Here is a 20,997-nt window from a genome sequence, read left to right as displayed (position 1 = left end):
ATATTTTTTTTAAATCAACTGGAAAAGGGAGTACAACAAATATCATAACAACTGTACTGTCGAAGGCTTTCACGGCCGACAGAATAACTAGGGTGCTGAGTTAAGGGCTTGGTAGTATTCTAGCATTCTCTCCTGGATAAAGCTAGCTGATAGGGAGTTTGTTGAGCATCTTCAGAGGATCGTCTGTAAGTGTTCCAGATGATCCTCTGAAGATGCCAGCCACAGATGCAGGCGAAATGTCAGGAGAGAATGCTGCCAGAACACGGCCATACAGCCCGGAAACCACACAGCACCCAAATCATAACAACTGTAATAAATTACAGAATACAGCACCCTGAGCCAGTTCTTAGGTTTGCCAGCCTCCAGGTGGCACCTAGAGATGTCCCACTGTAGCCAGGTAGCAATGGAGGAGGAACACACACCCGTCGAACCATTTTTCTGTCTTTTCTCTGTCTCTGTATAGAAGAAGCAGCTTTTGCAAGCAAGTTAGCCAAACAATGGAGATTTAAGCTTGGCCCAATGGACAGGAGACATTTACTAAATCCAGCTGTAGACAGTTCCTTGTTCTCTGTGATTCTGCAAGAACAGCTTCTAGGATGCACAAACAAGGAGAGTTTGAGCAAAACAACAAGACGCAGGCTCTGTGGCCCTTTCCCCACTTACCGTTTGTGGCGCGCTACTCTCAGCGCGAGTCATTTCTGGCGCGGGGTCGTGTTCCCCACTGCCCCGTGCTGTGCACAGGGTCATCAAAAGGTGCCATTTTTTCAGCACCAGAAATGACACGCGCTGAGGGGACGCGAGAGCGGCAGAGTCGGGGCGGCTGGGTTGTCGCCGCCTGGACTCGTGGGGAGCGCTGCTGGACCCTGCGCTATTTGGGGAGAGTAGCGTGCAGCAAACAGTAAGTGGGGAAAGGGCCTGTGAGTAGTACTGTTGGGGGCTTTTGCTACAGAAGTAGATGCTTCCAGTTTAACAGTGCTTGCTGCACCACAATCATATCAGACTTGAGAACTACTCTTTCTAGAATGCTCTGGGGTGAGGGAAATAGAAGAATAAAAGGTGGCAGTCAACTGGGCGGAATTCACTGCTCTCTTAGCTGCTGGTTGCATTGTGGAAGGTGCAGATGTAACACCTACATAGGAATGAAATGGAAAGCAGAATCGGGAAGCAAAGCGACCTGGCTGGGAACTTGAAATTTAATTATAGGCTCTCAACACCTTGTTTTAAAGTAACTCTGATGTACTAGTAAGACTGGGAAACTTTTGTTCTGAACTGTAAATGATATAATTCATTGTTTCAGAGTTTTGCTTAACTGGTGGGAAGTTCGCTTCAGACCTTTCGAAGCCTGTGCACGAGAGTGTTCAGCTGGAGACTTTCTGGGCCACCAACAAGAGGAAAGACCGTCCCCAGGGAGCTGTTCGCATGGGGGGCGCAGCTGCTGTGCAGCCGCACCGGCCTTGTGCCTCGCGAGTGGTGCAAAGCCGCCGTTTTCCGACCTCGCTTTCTGAGGCGCCATCCCTCCCCCCTGTGACTGGTCGACCTACCGTCTCTGAGGCCGTCCGGCACATTGCCGAGGCCGGGGGACACGCCCCCTGCCCTGCGACGCCGGAGCAGTCGCACAGGGCAGGGGGGGCATGTCCCCTGGCCTCGGCGACGTGCCGGATGGCCGCAGAGACGGTAGGTCGACCAGGCGACAGTGCTCCGCAGCGCCATCTTCCCCACCGCAACTGGGACCGTTCATGAAAACAGTCCCGGGGGGGGGGGTTGGGACTGCGTCATGTACACTGACCGAACCCCCATCGTGGCTGTGCGGAATCGGCCTGTGTTCTGTGTGGACACCTATGTAGTTAAATGAAAAGTAAAAAGAAAATGTTTCATTCATGATTCATTCCAAGTTCTGTCCCACAGAACCCACAAGCTGAGGCTACATAAAGAAGATGGTAAAAGTGGAAGAATAGGGTTAAGCACCATTCCCTACTTCATCCTTCCACATTATATCCTCTGAGATCTGTAGCAGATGCTAAGATCTCTAGATTCTTGTCTCTCTGAACATCAGACTTGACCCAAACCATAGCTGGATCAAGGCCAATGGTGTTCTTGCCTTTTAAAGGGATTGTTAGCTCTGTCCAGGTTACAAAGGCTCCCAACAGTATCAGGATAACAAGACACTAAAACCTCTTCCCGAGGGTGATTCCTTTCAAGGCTGCTGCTACTGAATTCCTCTATTGTTGGATAATTATGTGATTAGGCAGGACTGAGCATTGTAATAATGCTAGTCTGACAGATCAGGGATTTAATTAGAATGAGTTCCCTGCCAGGTAAAATCCTCTGTAATAATCTCGTTTTGAAAAGATTACAAATTCTTATTTTTTTAATGTTTTTTTTTAAGTTGGACATATTAATTGGAGTGTGGTAACTGTATCTTGAAGTGCATCCAAGACCTCTGAACTCGTCCTTGTTCCAAAGAGGGGATCGCAGAACTTACACCCTTTCCCCCATTTGCCTTTCAAATGGTTGTTCTTATAATTACAGACATAATGGGTTCTACAGATCCACTTCACAAAAAAGGTATATTTTTGCCCAAAGCAAGGAGTCTTCTGCTGTGAAAGAAGCTTGTGAGACCATTGAAGACTCTTTATGCCAGGGGGAAATGGCACGAAATGGAACAGATCCATAGGACCCAACCCAATACCTTCTGTATGATGACGTTTCATGGAGATGGGTAATGTCAGCTCTAAGCAAAAATAGAGATGTGAATGTAGGAGGTTAAGAGCTCGTGTATCTAATCTGGAGGAATCGGGTTTGATTCCCCGCTCTGCCGCCTGAGCTGTGGAGGCTTATCTGGGGAATTCAGATTAGCCTGTGCACTCCCACACATGCCAGCTGGGTGACCTTGGGCTAGTCACAGCTTCTCAGAGCTCTCTCAGCCACACCTACCTCACAGGGTGTTTGTTGTGAGGGGGGGAAGGGCAAGGAGATTGTCAGCCCCTCTGAGTCTCCTACAGGAGAGAAAGGCGGGATATAAATCTAGACTCCTCCTCCTCCTCCTCCTCCTCCTCCTCCTCCTCCTCCTCCTCCTCTTCTTCTTCTTCTTCTTCTTCTTCTTCTTCTTCTTCTTCTTCTTCTTCTTCTTCTTCTTCTTCTTCTTCTTCTTCTTCTTCTTCCTAAAATCCTAGAGATGAACATTACATAGAAATACTAGTTTCCAGCTGTTAACAATTAGCATAACAAGCGTTAACATGTATTCATACTATCTAATCCAAGTGCAATAGAACAGCATGCAATCTGACTCTTACACTCCAATCCAGAGCCCTGGGATGGCCAGGGACTGTGCCATCATGCCACCTCCAAAAGTCTTTTAGGTGGTGCTGGGAGAGAAAAAACAAACAAACAAAAACAGCATATGGTACAGTCAATTAGAGGAGAAGTAGTTGTTTCTGTTGGCAGTAGACGATGGGACTTGCTATAATGAGTTTAAATTAGGGACAGAAAGATACCAGCTGGAAATTAGGAACTTTTTTTACAGTAAGAGTTTTTTACAGTAACAGAGAAATTATTAATGCCCCACCCCCGGAATGCCCGGCCACGCCCCTGTCGTGCCCCGCCCAGCCCCATTGGCGCTACGCCACTGTTTGAATCCTACCACCATGGGAACCTGTTACTAAAATTTTTGGATCCCACCACTGCAGAGAGGGCATTTCCACCAGCACAGGACACTGCCTTGCAACCCTCCCCATTCTGAATTAGGGTTTTAGCCATGCACTGATGGGACACTCTTTCCAAGAATGTTTCTACTATGAACATGAGTTGTGTAAGCTACTAAGGCTGCTATATAATATTTTTCAAACATAATGTGCAATTTATTATGCGCTATTTATTAAATAACAACTATTTATTGTTCTATTACTAATTTTAACATACCAATTTTGTATATTATTTATTAATGGCATATTTATTAAATGTATTTTGGATGCTGCAGCCAGTACATTGTTTTTATTCCTTCTAGATTTTTTTGTTCATGTTAAGAGTTACAATACTGGGATCCTAAGCAAATAACAAGCAAGAACCAACAACCAACACTGAAAAAGTGCATTTAAGATTTCCACAAAATGGGCATAGAACCTGGGGAGTCATCTGCTTGGACATCCAACATTTGGATGTTCCAATTGGACTATATGCCTTGAGGGGATGTTCCTTTCCCATGAACTTTGAGTTCATATTGCATTTCTATCTATTTATATGAGTATATTAAATGTGCACTGCATCTTTGCATTGTTATCTTAGCCTTTTTGGAACATTACTGTAGCCTATGGTATAGTTTGTATTATTTTTAGTATCTAAGGTCTTCCAACATAATTTTCCTTTGTAGCACCTTAACCTTCCATTCAGGTTAGTGGTTCTCGAAGTGTAAGTGGTTATATTCTAGCAGTTTTTTCCTGATATTTCGCTTGTATAAGCTGGCATCTTCAGAGGATCTGATGCTCTGAAGATGCTCCATCAGATCCTCTGAAGATGCCAGCCACAGATGCAGGCGAAACGCCAGGAGAGAATGCTGCTAGAACATGACCATACAGCCCGGAAACCACACAGCACCCCAGTGATTCCGGCCGTGAAAGCCTTTGACAATACCTTCTTGTCTTGTTTGTGTGATCCAACCACTCTTCTTTGGGCAGGGATGCATGGCATGGGAAAGGCCTAAACATCACCTCTGTGTTACGTATTATATGAGTAAATGAAGCCATGATATGGAGAAAAAGCCTTCTATTTACAGGTGGTCCCTGGCCCGAAGAAAATTTGCTTAGCCTCACTCAGCGCCAAGGCTTTTGTGGTCCTTGCCCCAGACTAGTGGAACGTTCAGTCCTATAAGACCAGGCCCCTGCGGGATGTTATGCACTTCCACAGGGCCTGTAAGAAATGGTTGTTCCACCAGGCATACAGTTGAGGTAGCTGTGATACCATCTAGCCCTTCCCTGGTTCCATCGAGTCCACCATTAATCCCTCAAGTAGACTGAATGCGCATATTGCCAATCCGTAGTAGAAAAACTGTCCACATAGGAATGTTTCAAATTATTTTTATTGCTTATATTTATCTTGTTCTTTGAAAAGGTTGTGAGCTGCCCTGAGCCTGAAAGGGGAGGAGAAGCATACGAATTTGAATAAATAACAACAACAACAACAACAACAACAACAACAACAACAACAACAACAACAACAACAACAACAACGACAACGACAACGACGGTGGTGGTGGTGGTGGTGATGGTGATGGTGATTAATAATAATAATAATAATAATAATAATAATAATAATAATAATAATAATAATAATAATAATAATAATAATAATAATAATAATAATCCAAGTTCTGTTGTTTGGGCTGTTCTTTCTCCCATAGACACTTGCAACTTTGTATTAAAAAGCAAGTCAAATTATTTTGGAAGCTTTGATGTTCCTATGGGATGATTTTGTTTTTGCTGGGTTTCTGGTTTCTGGTATTTCTGAACTATGCCAGTAGGGTTGTTGCTAATTAACGGTCAATAATGGTCAGCTTTCTTGGTCAATATTGACCAATTCCCCTCCTTGAGACACTGCCCCACATGGCTTTTCCCCAGGTCGGTCCTGTGATCCCCATCATAGCCTTCTTGACCATCAAAAGAAATCTTCTCTCTTTTTCAACTCATTATGTTTTAAACATTGAAGATTGATTTGATTTCACTGTGTAATGCAGGGTATCCATAGGTCATATAACAGTGATGGCGAACCTTTTTGAGACCGAGTGCCCAAACTGCAACCCAAAACCCACTTATTTATCGCAACAGGCCAACATGGCAAATTAACCTGAATACTGAGGTTTTAGTTTAGAAAAAAACGGTTTGCTCCAAGGCGTGCATTACTCAGGAGTAAGCTTGGTGAAGCAACCATGCAACACTTTGAATCATGACCCTAGGAGGGTTTACTCAGAAGCAAGGTCAGCCTAGATGTGTGTGTGGGGGTGTGGGGGTGATTTTCCACTCCCCCTACATGACGAACTCTGTGCACGCGCGCCCATAGAGAAGGCTCTGAGTGCATGCGTGCCATAGGTTCGCCACCACTGTCATATAAGGTATGTGGCTGACTGACTGTCAATCTCATGGGTGTCTCAAAATAGGGTGTTTGCACACCACCTCAAAAGCAGAAGGTTGGCATGTGTGAAAATGGGAACTTTTCTGCAGATTTTCCTCAAAGCAAAGTACTTTTAGTATGCTCCGTAAAGATACTTGGTGGAATACTGGATATACATGAATTCTTTCAAGAGCCGCCATAATTTTTTCAAAGCAGTCTCACCGGCTAAATATAATCAAGAAAGAACACTACATTTCATGCAATGCCTGAATGGACTATAAAAATCACTGGTACTAAGGAGTTAAGCTGAAAGAAAGAAAACCCCTTTGAGGCTTCAGCAGACAGGGGGAAAGCAATGAATTATTTCACCTTCTTGGCAAGTAAATGTCATGCCCCTTGCAGATATTTCAGATAAATTGGTAGGTCACAAAGTGGCAGGGTAATTTACCTCAGCGCTGTCAATTAATGTTCCTCTCTGAAAGTTGGTCCCCTCAGAACACTTCTGCATGGTATTTTCCCCGTTGAATGTCTCTGTCTATTATCAGGCCTTGGTAATAGCTGGAGACTTTGTTCTGTCTATGTGTGAGTAAAGTACAACACCACATCAATATGAAAACACAAGCTGACAAGAGAAACATCACCTTAACTTCAGTGCAACCATTTCTGTAACTACAGACACCGTGGTCATAATATTGTCTGCCTTGAAAATCCAAGGGTATTTTTTGTTTTGGTGGATGAAAAGTACATTTTGAGGATTTTAAGATGTGTCTCAAAAGACTCAAATTAGGGAGGGAAATGGTTTTTTAATCACAAAATTGGTGTCATATCTTTTACGTGTTTGGGGTTTTTTCTTCTGGTATCATATTTCTCATAGTTTTCCAAGCTGTTTTTTGATAAGTCATTTTAATGCAGGCACGTTCTACAAGATCAAACTACAATGTGTGCATTTCCTTTTCTTTTTTCACTTCTGTGTTGAAATTAAAAATTGAGCGCAGGCCAACTTTAAAACTTTACAGGAAGAAGAAGAAGAAGAAGAAGAAGAAGAAGAAGAAGAAGAAGAAGAAGAAGAAGAAGAAGAAGAAGAAGAAGAAGAAGAAGAAGAAGAAGAAGAAGAGGAATTTGGATTTATATCCCCCCTTTCTCTCCTGCAGGAGACTTAAAGGGGTTTACAATCTCCTTGCCCTTCCCCCCTCACAACAAACACCCTGTGAGGTAGGTGTGGCTGAGAGAGCTCCGAAGAGCTGTGACTAGCCCAAGGTCACCCAGCTGGCGTGTGTGGGAGTGCACAGGCTAATCTGAATTCCCCAGATAAGCCTCCACAGGTCAGGCGGCAGAGCTGGGAATCAAACCCGGTTCCTCCAGATTAGATACACGAGATCTTAACCTCCTACGCCACTGCATTTTTATCTGTTACCTTTTGATGTTGTTTGAAATCAAAGCTCCCACCCCCCCACCCCGTCAAAACTTTCACCTTCACTTTGACGGTTTCAGAAGTCATTCAACAACCGGGAAATGACAACCCATGTGCATATTGTTCATGTTCATTTGTTGTTGGGAGCCCTTTGTAGAGGGACCACTTGGTTTGAGTATCTTTGTGCAAATTATCACACAATAATAAGCCTGTGTAGATATTGTTTCTGTTGTTAAGTTTAACACAGTTTAAAAGCTTATTTATAATTAAGTGTTTATTGACTATTGGAGACAATGGCACGATAAAGTGCTTGCTTGGATTGTTCCAAATCCAAATCATTTTATTTACGGTCATTGACCGGAACAGCAATAACAGAAATACACAATTCAGCAATAATGAATCACGAATCAAAGATAGTACATAGTACAAAATATATAGTCAATATTGCTGACTGAGGGGATGTTCGCAGGAATTAAATAATTTATATAAAAAATTTTACTGTGACTTATGTTTAAAATCCCGTTACACCTAAAATTGCGATACAATGGATAAAAGTACAAAGATTGGAACAGTGATAAAATTTTAGGTATAAAAGACCCCTACAGTGTTGCAAAAAGGAAGCCAATAAGAACTGGCTGAAAAACTGGACTTCCGGCCAAGTCTAAAAAAACTGGACTTCTGGCCAAGTCTGGCTAAAAAACTGGACTTCCGACCAAGTTGTCTAAAAATTGAACTGATCTAATCTTCCCTTCCCTTGACTATTCGGCCACAGGATATCTCTTTTTGTCTTTACAGATGAGTGCACAGAAACGTGCCCATTTCCCGTGTCGTTTTCTGGTTTCTGCCCGACAATATATAGCAGTGATGGCGAACCTATGGCACACGTGCCAGAGGCGGCACTTGGAGCCCTCTCTGTGGACACGCGCACACAGAGTCCGCCATGTGGGGGGCGGAAAATCACCCCCCCACACACACACATCAAGGCTGGCCTGAGCCACTGAGCATGATGTGCACACATCGCGGTGAGCAGGGAGGACTCGGCTGGCGGGCCTGGTGCCTGTGCTCCAGGTGACTGCTTCCTAGGGGCGGGGGTGTAGAGGAGGCAGAGATGCTAGAGAGGCACAGAGCGCGGGACTTGCTGGAGGCTAGAGCAGGCTGGCCCCTGCTCAAACGGGTGTGGCAGAGGAAGAAGGAGCCAACCGTTTTTTTCTAAACTAAAACCTCAATATTCAGGTTAAATTGATGGGTTGGCACTTTGCGATAAATAAGTGGGGTTTGGGTTGCAATTTGGGCACTCGGTCTCAAAAAGATTGGAACAGTGATAAAAATTTAGGTATAAAAGGCCCCTACAGTATTGCAAAAAGGAAGCCAATAAGGACTGGCTAAAAAACTGGACTTCTGGCCAAAAAACTGGACTTCCGGCCAAGTTGTCTAAAAATTGAACTGATCTAATCTTCCCTTCCCTTGACTATTCGGCCACAGGATATCTCTTTTGGCTTTACAGATGAGTGCACAGAAACGTGCCGTTTCCCATGTCATTTTCTGGTTTCTGCCCGACAATATATAGTCCAGAAAATCTTTATGATTTAGGCCGGTTACGGCAGACAGGATTGTTAACCTTTGAGCAACCTGCCTCACTTTCATTATGGTTGAAAACTTTCACTATGGCCCTCCCAATGTTATAAACGTTACTTTTGTAAATAGAAATGGCTAATAGAATAGCCCACCAGGTGCTGATGAATAATTCTGGTGTTCAAGTGTTTATTTCACTGGGTCACATTGGCATGCATGTTCTCACACACATAATTGCACGAGGAGTTACTGCAAAGTTCAGAGATGAACATTTTGGGAAGAGGGTCAACAAAAGGCTGAAAAAAAGAGAAGCCATTTTGTAGCAAGAGGGGAAAGTAGTAGCCTGTTTTCGTTCAGCCTAACAGTCACAGTTCTTTCAGGAAATTAATTGCAAAATTCAGAAAGATGAAACAAAATGGCACTAATCTTCCCTTCTGACTTCCTGAGAGAGCAGGGAATTGCTTGTGCCAACATTTGCAACCCCAATCTGCGGGAATGGAGCCAAAATGCCTAAAAATTGTATTTGATATCAAGGAATATTAAGTCTGTATAAACCAATGATTTGAAGAATCAAAATGGGGTTTTTGTATACAGACCAGCAGGCCTGCATGTTAGCAGATGGTCAAACTGCATGTTAGAAGCTTTTCAGTGATTAGGCAGGCAAGCAAAGATAAATATCTTTAAGATCTTGTCACTAAAGTTTAATACGGGACAGAAGACATATACTTTATAACTTTGTTAAAACTAGCTATAGGGGATAGCTACATGAATAAACAGAATCATAAAAGAGATCAGAGGTTAGAATAGAAATGAATGTGATCAGAAAATAGGAAAAGTGTTTTTATGCATATGTTAAATGAACACAGAAATGATAATGAAAGATTCATATGTACTTGTATTTTACTATAATTCTATTGTATTAGAATCAAATGGCATAATGTTTGTATAATCTGTTAAAGTAAAATCATGTTTTAACATTCATACTGGGAAAAGGGAAGTTTTATGATCTTAAGGAATGTATGTAAAATCTGCATATTCTGGAGAGGTCTTCAGGAGCAAACTTAGAAAAGTAGGAAAACAGGTTATTCTTGGATACCAGCAGAAGTTAGTTTATTGCTCCTCTGCATAAGGGAGGGACAAACAGGAGCTGACAGAGAAAGGTAGAACATAAGAACATAAGAACAAGCCAGCTGGATCAGACCAGAGTCCATCTAGTCCAGCTCTCTGCTACTCACAGTGGCCCACCAGGTGCCATTGGGAGCTCACATGTAGGATGTGAAAGCAATGGCCTTCTGTGGCTGCTGCTCCTGAGCACCTGGTCTGCTAAGGCATTTGCAATCTCAGGAGGATCAAGATTGGTAGCCATAGATCGACTTCTCCTCCATAAATCTGTCCAAGCCCCTTTTAAAGCTATCCAGGTTAGTGGCCATCACCACCTCCTGTGGAAGCATATTCCAAACACCAATCACATGTTGTGTGAAGAAGTGTTTCCTTTTATTAGTCCTAATTCTTCCCCCCAGCATTTTCAATGAATGCCCCCTGGTTCTAGTATTGTGAGAAAGAGAGAAAAATTTCGAAGTTAGTTTTATTGCAGCCGTTTGCATTTGGGCAGAGGGATGTGAGCAGATGACATGCAGCTTTAATGTGACATGTAAGAAATAGAGGCAGACTAAGCCAATGGGATTTTACGGTTCATAGCACATGAAAGGGGTATGGATCTTATGGGATACATTTACAGGTATGATTAATGATGTCTGTACCAGTATTCTTTGTATCTATAAAGACTAAAGTATTTTGTATGGTGGGTGTGTCTCTCTTTCGAGAGCACCCGGAGTGTGCCTCTCCCTTGGGAGGGGTCCCTTTTGTCAGAGATCTATATTCTGTTCAGTAAAACTTCCTGTTTGTTTCTGATGTCTGATGTCTGATGCTTTTTTGGGTGTGTGTGTGTGTGTTTCCTAACCTATCTTTTCTCAAGACAGCTGCGTGTCCGGCCTCACAAACCATTGCGTTCAGAGTGTGAGTCTGGTTATGATCAAACTTCACAGTGATTAATAAACTTGGTAGAGAAACCACTGGTTAAAAACAATCAAGATGCCGTTTTAGCAGAGACTTGTGAAGGATGGCTGTTAGATATGAAGCAGAGAAGATAGCTGCTATACCAAATAATATATTATCGCTTGTCAGTTAACTAGGACAAAATTGGAAAGGGTCATACCTGAGTGGAAGAAATTATTTTTTTAAAATAAAATTGGAGCAAGGTAAGAGTGCAAGAATGAGAGGAATGAGTTCCTCACTTTTTATTTTATGTAAAAGAAAGTGAACTCTTTCACCCCCTTTTTCCATTTGGTAGAGATTTGGGCCCTTTCCGCACGGGCGGATTATGGCGCCCTGGGGACGGCAAAAACGCCGTCCCCAGGGAGCCATTCGCACAGGCGCGAAGCTGCCATTTCCAAACCTTGCTTGGCAAACAAGGTTTATGGGAAACGGCGGCTTGGAGCCACTGCCGTGAGAATGGCAGCGGCTTCCAGGCGCCTTCCCTCCCCCCACGACCGGGCGACTTACCTGTCCTGCGGCCCTCCGGCGCGTCGCCGAGGCCTGGGAACACGCCCCCTTTGCCCTGCAACTCTGGAGCGGTCGCGCAGGGCAGGGGGACATGTCCCCTGGCCTCAGGGCGACGCAGTCGGAGGGCTTCTGCTGATTGGTGTAAGTCGCTTCCGACTCCACGGGCGCAGTTCTGCACCATTAGTTCGTGCCGCATTCTGGGACCATCCATGCGAATGGTCCCAGAGGGATCGGGTCGGCATGGACTATGCCGACCCGACCCCTTCTGCCTCCGTGCGGAAACGGCCTTGGTATAGCTGTCCTAGGACTGAAGAACCACTTCAGTTTGCAAGCAGGCGGATGGATCTTTGAATGCTACCCACATAAAGAACTCCATCACGTGGAGAACTGCTATGCTGAGCAGAAAGCAGAGCTATCTTCTTTTTTTGCCCCTGAACAATGAGCATACACTTCATAAACTGGAGGAGCACCCAAATGTGGGATCTCTTACTTCATGTCTGAAAATTCCTGCAGCAGAGGTCAGGGTCTAAACCAGCTCTGCCAAGCATTATGCCTTTGCCTCTATAATATAGAGTGCCACACCAGTTGCAGGAATCTACTGCAAGATATTCTTCCACACACAATTCTGTTTCATCAGATCACATGTTTATAAAAGATGTGTTAGATCTTATTTATCACAACAATGGTTAAGAGCCAAAGTACATATTATGTTTGACATGTGTCAGGATATGGATTCCTGACTTAACTCACAAGCAAATGTTAAAGTAGGGACTAATCTTTTAAAATGTCTTCGTTGTGCCATGTAGCTGTGCCATGTGACTTCAGCAAGGTGACCAGACATCCCGCTTTTGGCGGGACAGTCCTGCCTTAAACCAATTTGTCCCGCGTCCTGCGGATTTTTTTTTACTGTCCTGATTTTTGGAAGGCTGCCGCACTGCCTTCTGGGGCGCTCCCGGTTCCCGCCCTGCCACAGAGCGGGAATCAGGGGAGTGCCCCAGAAGGCAGTGTGCTCCTGCATGCGCCCACCCTGGTCCCGGTTTAAAAAGGTGACAATCTGGTCATCTTAGACTTCAGACACTGTTAGGGAGAAAGAGGAGGTTCCTGCTTCCTTCCCATACCATCTTTGCCAGTGGAGGGGGCAGTTTTCCACTTCCTCTTACACTACCTGTCCCATTCTTTGTGTCAGGTTGCACATCTGTGTCCTGACACATGTCAACATAATGCATATTTTGATTCTAAGATGGCTTGGTTTTGTTTTTTTGCAAGGGACAATTGTCACTTTCATGAACTGAGAATTTTCAGTGGGTCATAACCTGCAAGTTTAAATATCATTGAAACTAATTCAATGCCGCATAATTGCCAGACAAAAGAAGTAGAGGGACTGCATTAAGTGAAAAAGTAGTATTGGCACACAGATTAGTTGAGAAAATCAAGATATGCTAAGGTTTGTTGCCTGCAGCCTTTGAGATTGTACAGAGAAGCCTGTTACCAGACCTTATTTAAGTTTCTGCTGATCAACTCCATTTCCCAATGCATCCAAGTCCCAAAGTTAGAGTGCAGAGATTGACTCTGATTTGGATTGTTCTGTTATTCGGAAACTGCTCGGTAATGCTCCTGCATACCAAACAGGCAAGTCTGAACAGTTCATCCGGAAATATTGGACTTTTAATCCAGAAGAGATGTCTGAGGCTCTTTTTTTGAATGTCCAAGACTTTAAATACGTATTCCTGAGGCTATTTACTCAGAAATAAACCTAATCAAGTCCAGTTTACTCCCAAAGGGTCATTTCATAAGTTACCTGGGGTCTTTGCGTGATAAGATACACACACACAGAGAAAGAGAGAGAGAGAAGAGAGAGAAAGAGAGGGTAGCAGGCATATTCCTTCCTTTCACCACATAAAGGGATAAGTCACGGTTTGCAAGCCCACATCTGTGGGGACTCCATTTGCATGATAAACGTTTGTTTATTACGGCAACTGATGGATGATAATTTTCTGCTGTCCTGAGATTGCTGTCATTCCTCAGTATTAAAGAAAATGAATTAAAAACAGTGGGAACATTGCTGATGGGGAAACGGAATCTCTGTATATGACTGCGAGGCATCCCCATTGCTCCACGGCTAACTATGTACACTGATTAAGCCAGCCACATCTGGGTACAGGAGGCAGACCAAGATCCTCTCATGGGAGGCAGCGGTGCAGTGCACTGGTGGATTTGCCCTCCCTTGGCCAGTTGCCACCACAGCCCTCTCCAGCACTGGCACACTGCACTGGATGAAGCTGAGACAGCTCCAAAAAGCTGTGACTAGCCCAAGGTCACCCAGCTGGCAAGTGTGGGAGTGTACAGGCTAATCTGAGTTCCCCCAGATAAGCCTCCACAGCTCAGGCGGTAGAGCTGGGAATCAAACCCGGTTCCTCCAGATTAGATACATGAGCTCTTAAACTCCTACGCCACTGCTGCTCCCTAGCATCTATTAGCAGGGACGTGGAACAGGAGAAATCAAAGTACCGGTATTTATTTTATAATAGAGCGAGCGCTGAGTGTACATTTCTAAGTTGGAGTGGAAGAAGAAACTTTGTCATATTTTATATATATATTCATTGTAGAAAACATACATCTCTTGTGCATATTATATGTATATTTTACTAGCGGTACCCAACCACGCGTTGCTGTGGCTCAGTCTGGTGAAGTGGAAAAGAAAGAAAACAGAAAGCAAACGGTTCTAACATGTGTCATTGCACAATGCTTGCAAGGGAGGGGAGGGGCAAAGGGCCTCTCGCTCCCCTCCCTCTCTCCCATTCCCTTGCATGGCACTCCATCCCCACCCTCCCTCACATTCTCCTTCCTCTACTAGGGTAGGTGGGCCATGTCCAGATGGTGGACCCCACCCTTGCATGGCACTCCACCCCCTCCCTCCTTCACGTTCTCCTTCCTCTACTAGGGTGGGTGGGCCATGTCCAGATGGTGGACCCCGTCCTTTTCACTCCCTTCACTTCCACGGTTCCAACTGTCACAGGTGTGGCATGTACATAACAGGAGGTGTGGAAACAGTATGAAAACCTGGCCCTACCCGAATGTGACACTTCCTCTGGTGAGTTTTCAGCTGATGATGTAGTGCAGGAAAAGAAGGATGGGGGAAGATATGCTCATAGGTAATTCAGCCTATGTAGGTAAAGGGGGGTTGTTGGGTTCAACCCCCCCCATTACATGTCCGAAGCTCTGCCCCCCGTTTGTAGGTTTTTTGTAATTTTTTAGTATTTTTTTCATTTTTGGACTGCAAGGAGTGCTGGTGTTAGGAAAGCAGCACCAACATTTCAGGGATTTGTTGGGAGACTTTCTTGATGATATCACCCAAATTTGGTGAGGCTTGGTTCAGGGGGTCCAAAGTTATGGACTCCCAAAGGGGGTGCCCCATCCCCCATTGTTTCCAATGGGAGCTAATATGAGATGGGCTACACATTTGAGGGTCCATAACTTTGGCTCCCATGAATCAAACTTCACCAAACCTGGGTGGTATCATCAGAAGACTCTCCTACTGATACCAGCCAAGTTTGGTGAAATTTGGTCAAGGGGGGTCCAAAACTATGGACTCCCAAAGGGATTGCTCTCATCCGCCATTGCAGTGAGGGCATTCCAGGGGCATTCCAGGGGTGTTGCAGGGGCATTCTGGGACAGGACGGGGACATTCTGGGGTGGGACAGGGGCAGAGGATGCCCGAGTGGACTGGACGCTTTCCCCCTTGCTACGCCTCTGAGTCTAAATCTTACTCTGTGTCTTTAAACAACTGGAAACAGCTTTCAGTTTGCTTGAAATCTAACCATCGATGCAAAGAAAACAATGAGGCCCAGACTTTTCATAGAACTGTCACATTATGCCAAAACCAAAAGAGCATCTTGGTTTGCAAGGCACCGAGGGATGTCCGGCACTAAAACATCATCATCTCATTACCACACTTCTTAAAGAGTCTGTTTGGGTGTAGCATCCATTTGTGATGCCAGATAACCTTTTAAATGCCACTTCCACATCTGCCAGCGCTAGCCAGGAAAGCCCACGAGACCTTTAATAATTTATTTGTAATTAACCTCAAGAATCCTCGTAATTACTGCAGAAAGCCTTTCTGTGTATTGTTCGGTCACTTTCATTAAAAGCTTTATCCCCTAATTTATGAGCACTATATAGTTTTATTTTCCTGTCGTTAAACGTTGATTGGCAGGATGAACTCCAGCAGCATTTGGCTGCAATTCTGTGCATGGATGAGCCGTTTATGTTCAAAAGAATCCCAACAAACAGCCCTTCGGCAACAGGACTGGACCTGCGTCAATGCGGGGGTTGACATTAAATTCCACTGAAAGCAAAATTCTGAGGTAAATTTTGTGGCCATGAGTCTAACCTGTGGCCACTGTAACATCTGGTTTGGCTCTGAAAGACTGCAGGAGGAAGAAGGGGGTAGCAGAGTAACTCTTCTGGGTCACTGCTTGCATTTAGGCATTGCTTTCCCCCCCTATAGCAGCAACTAAATTGCAAATGGTAGGGAGGTGGAAGGGCATGATCCTCCAACTCAGGAGCCCCCCCAAAATTTAAGCTCTTAAACTCATGACTCAACTGAGCTGAGAAAACTTATTTTCTCCACACAGGGAGCAAGCCAGTGGTGTCCATCTGCAACTCTGGCCCTTTCCCCACTCCCACGGGTCGCTTGCACTCAGCGCGCCTTTACTCCTCCCACAAAAATAGCTGGCCCGGTGGGTCCAGCGAAGGCTCCCCACGAAGTCCGGGCCTGGCTACGACGCAAGCCGCCAAGCCTTAACTCTTGCTCACCGCCTCCTCCACATCCCCTCAGACATGTGTCCATTTCCCGCTGGCGCTGAAGAAACGGCACCTTCTGACTGCCCCGGGGCAGTGGGGAACACGGCCCCGCGGCAGAAATCACTCGCGCTGAGAGTAGCGCGCCGCAAACGGTAAGTGGGGAAAGGCCCTCTGTTCTCTCATGTTCCTCCTCTCTAAGGAGGAGGGGAATGAAAAATATTTGGAGCCTGTTTTCTCTGCATTAAGAAACCTCTGTGGGAGAGAGGGAAGATGAGATCACGCAACACTTTTTTCCAGGGCCTGAGGTACGGTATCCCTTCAGAACATTCATTTCAATGACAACACACTCACACAAAACCCTTCCGGTAGCTTTTAAATATGCTTAACAAAACGTCAGGGCAACCACTGTGACTCCCCATATTCAATTCAGAAGATAGACTGGGCAATTAGCTTACATTTCCTGCAATTTGGGTGGTGAGTTCATATTCCACAATATGACAGCCCTGCCGTCATATTGATGTAGAAAATAACACAGTGCCGAGCGGGGAAATGACTGGAGGACAAAGAACACAGGAGTTTTCAAAAGTGAGAGCCAGTTGGCAGATTATGCAATTTATTAATGGAAACAACAACAACAACTACTCCTTGAGTGCATTGGAAAACTTTCATAGTAAAATATTTATAGCAATACGTGTTTCTGTTCGAATCTCCCCCGAAAGCAAATTGCATGCTGAACAGTAACCAAATCTTGGAGAGGGAGATCTGGAATTAATAGTTCAATTTTAGGGGGCTGCAATATAAATGAGCTCAAGGTGGATTGAGGGGGAAATGGTGAGTGCAGGAATCCTCTCTAAGGCTAGCCCCAGTGAAATCAGTGGGAATTTTGCAAGAGTGCATCCATTTCACTGAGATTAGTCTAGGACAGGGGTAGGGAACCTGCGGCTCTCCAGATGTTCAGGAACTACAATTCCCATCAGCCTCTGTCAGCATGGCCAATTGGCCATGCTGGTAGGGGCTGATGGGAATTGTAGTTGGGGGGTGGGGGGGGGGGGGGGTGGGGGGGGGGGGGGGTGGGGGGGGGGGGGGGTGGGGGGGGGGGGGGGTGGGGGGGGGGGGGGGTGGGGGGGGGGGGGGGTGGGGGGGGGGGGGGGTGGGGGGGGGGGGGGGTGGGGGGGGGGGGGGGTGGGGGGGGGGGGGGGTGGGGGGGGGGGGGGGTGGGGGGGGGGGGGGGTGGGGGGGGGGGGGGGTGGGGGGGGGGGGGGGTGGGGGGGGGGGGGGGTGGGGGGGGGGGGGGGTGGGGGGGGGGGGGGGTGGGGGGGGGGGGGGGTGGGGGGGGGGGGGGGTGGGGGGGGGGGGGGGTGGGGGGGGGGGGGGGTGGGGGGGGGGGGGGGTGGGGGGGGGGGGGGGTGGGGGGGGGGGGGGGTGGGGGGGGGGGGGGGTGGGGGGGGGGGGGGGTGGGGGGGGGGGGGGGTGGGGGGGGGGGGGGGTGGGGGGGGGGGGGGGTGGGGGGGGGGGGGGGTGGGGGGGGGGGGGGGTGGGGGGGGGGGGGGGTGGGGGGGGGGGGGGGTGGGGGGGGGGGGGGGTGGGGGGGGGGGGGGGTGGGGGGGGGGGGGGGTGGGGGGGGGGGGGGGTGGGGGGGGGGGGGGGTGGGGGGGGGGGGGGGTGGGGGGGGGGGGGGGTGGGGGGGGGGGGGGGTGGGGGGGGGGGGGGGTGGGGGGGGGGGGGGGTGGGGGGGGGGGGGGGTGGGGGGGGGGGGGGGTGGGGGGGGGGGGGGGTGGGGGGGGGGGGGGGTGGGGGGGGGGGGGGGTGGGGGGGGGGGGGGGTGGGGGGGGGGGGGGGTGGGGGGGGGGGGGGGTGGGGGGGGGGGGGGGTGGGGGGGGGGGGGGGTGGGGGGGGGGGGGGGTGGGGGGGGGGGGGGGTGGGGGGGGGGGGGGGTGGGGGGGGGGGGGGGTGGGGGGGGGGGGGGGTGGGGGGGGGGGGGGGTGGGGGGGGGGGGGGGTGGGGGGGGGGGGGGGTGGGGGGGGGGGGGGGTGGGGGGGGGGGGGGGTGGGGGGGGGGGGGGGTGGGGGGGGGGGGGGGTGGGGGGGGGGGGGGGTGGGGGGGGGGGGGGGTGGGGGGGGGGGGGGGTGGGGGGGGGGGGGGGTGGGGGGGGGGGGGGGTGGGGGGGGGGGGGGGTGGGGGGGGGGGGGGGTGGGGGGGGGGGGGGGTGGGGGGGGGGGGGGGTGGGGGGGGGGGGGGGTGGGGGGGGGGGGGGGTGGGGGGGGGGGGGGGTGGGGGGGGGGGGGGGTGGGGGGGGGGGGGGGTGGGGGGGGGGGGGGGTGGGGGGGGGGGGGGGTGGGGGGGGGGGGGGGTGGGGGGGGGGGGGGGTGGGGGGGGGGGGGGGTGGGGGGGGGGGGGGGTGGGGGGGGGGGGGGGTGGGGGGGGGGGGGGGTGGGGGGGGGGGGGGGTGGGGGGGGGGGGGGGTGGGGGGGGGGGGGGGTGGGGGGGGGGGGGGGTGGGGGGGGGGGGGGGTGGGGGGGGGGGGGGGTGGGGGGGGGGGGGGGTGGGGGGGGGGGGGGGTGGGGGGGGGGGGGGGTGGGGGGGGGGGGGGGTGGGGGGGGGGGGGGGTGGGGGGGGGGGGGGGTGGGGGGGGGGGGGGGTGGGGGGGGGGGGGGGTGGGGGGGGGGGGGGGTGGGGGGGGGGGGGGGTGGGGGGGGGGGGGGGTGGGGGGGGGGGGGGGTGGGGGGGGGGGGGGGTGGGGGGGGGGGGGGGTGGGGGGGGGGGGGGGTGGGGGGGGGGGGGGGTGGGGGGGGGGGGGGGTGGGGGGGGGGGGGGGTGGGGGGGGGGGGGGGTGGGGGGGGGGGGGGGTGGGGGGGGGGGGGGGTGGGGGGGGGGGGGGGTGGGGGGGGGGGGGGGTGGGGGGGGGGGGGGGTGGGGGGGGGGGGGGGTGGGGGGGGGGGGGGGTGGGGGGGGGGGGGGGTGGGGGGGGGGGGGGGTGGGGGGGGGGGGGGGTGGGGGGGGGGGGGGGTGGGGGGGGGGGGGGGTGGGGGGGGGGGGGGGTGGGGGGGGGGGGGGGTGGGGGGGGGGGGGGGTGGGGGGGGGGGGGGGTGGGGGGGGGGGGGGGTGGGGGGGGGGGGGGGTGGGGGGGGGGGGGGGTGGGGGGGGGGGGGGGTGGGGGGGGGGGGGGGTGGGGGGGGGGGGGGGTGGGGGGGGGGGGGGGTGGGGGGGGGGGGGGGTGGGGGGGGGGGGGGGTGGGGGGGGGGGGGGGTGGGGGGGGGGGGGGGTGGGGGGGGGGGGGGGTGGGGGGGGGGGGGGGTGGGGGGGGGGGGGGGTGGGGGGGGGGGGGGGTGGGGGGGGGGGGGGGTGGGGGGGGGGGGGGGTGGGGGGGGGGGGGGGTGGGGGGGGGGGGGGGTGGGGGGGGGGGGGGGTGGGGGGGGGGGGGGGTGGGGGGGGGGGGGGGTGGGGGGGGGGGGGGGTGGGGGGGGGGGGGGGTGGGGGGGGGGGGGGGTGGGGGGGGGGGGGGGTGGGGGGGGGGGGGGGTGGGGGGGGGGGGGGGTGGGGGGGGGGGGGGGTGGGGGGGGGGGGGGGTGGGGGGGGGGGGGGGTGGGGGGGGGGGGGGGTGGGGGGGGGGGGGGGTGGGGGGGGGGGGGGGTGGGGGGGGGGGGGGGTGGGGGGGGGGGGGGGTGGGGGGGGGGGGGGGTGGGGGGGGGGGGGGGTGGGGGGGGGGGGGGGTGGGGGGGGGGGGGGGTGGGGGGGGGGGGGGGTGGGGGGGGGGGGGGGTGGGGGGGGGGGGGGGTGGGGGGGGGGGGGGGTGGGGGGGGGGGGGGGTGGGGGGGGGGGGGGGTGGGGGGGGGGGGGGGTGGGGGGGGGGGGGGGTGGGGGGGGGGGGGGGTGGGGGGGGGGGGGGGTGGGGGGGGGGGGGGGTGGGGGGGGGGGGGGGTGGGGGGGGGGGGGGGTGGGGGGGGGGGGGGGTGGGGGGGGGGGGGGGTGGGGGGGGGGGGGGGTGGGGGGGGGGGGGGGTGGGGGGGGGGGGGGGTGGGGGGGGGGGGGGGTGGGGGGGGGGGGGGGTGGGGGGGGGGGGGGGTGGGGGGGGGGGGGGGTGGGGGGGGGGGGGGGTGGGGGGGGGGGGGGGTGGGGGGGGGGGGGGGTGGGGGGGGGGGGGGGTGGGGGGGGGGGGGGGTGGGGGGGGGGGGGGGTGGGGGGGGGGGGGGGTGGGGGGGGGGGGGGGTGGGGGGGGGGGGGGGTGGGGGGGGGGGGGGGTGGGGGGGGGGGGGGGTGGGGGGGGGGGGGGGTGGGGGGGGGGGGGGGTGGGGGGGGGGGGGGGTGGGGGGGGGGGGGGGTGGGGGGGGGGGGGGGTGGGGGGGGGGGGGGGTGGGGGGGGGGGGGGGTGGGGGGGGGGGGGGGTGGGGGGGGGGGGGGGTGGGGGGGGGGGGGGGTGGGGGGGGGGGGGGGTGGGGGGGGGGGGGGGTGGGGGGGGGGGGGGGTGGGGGGGGGGGGGGGTGGGGGGGGGGGGGGGTGGGGGGGGGGGGGGGTGGGGGGGGGGGGGGGTGGGGGGGGGGGGGGGTGGGGGG

This window comes from Sphaerodactylus townsendi, linkage group LG08, assembly GCF_021028975.2.
Source record: "Sphaerodactylus townsendi isolate TG3544 linkage group LG08, MPM_Stown_v2.3, whole genome shotgun sequence".
In the NCBI taxonomy this organism is placed as follows: domain Eukaryota; kingdom Metazoa; phylum Chordata; class Lepidosauria; order Squamata; family Sphaerodactylidae; genus Sphaerodactylus; species Sphaerodactylus townsendi.
Note: the sequence above shows the minus strand (reverse complement) of the source record.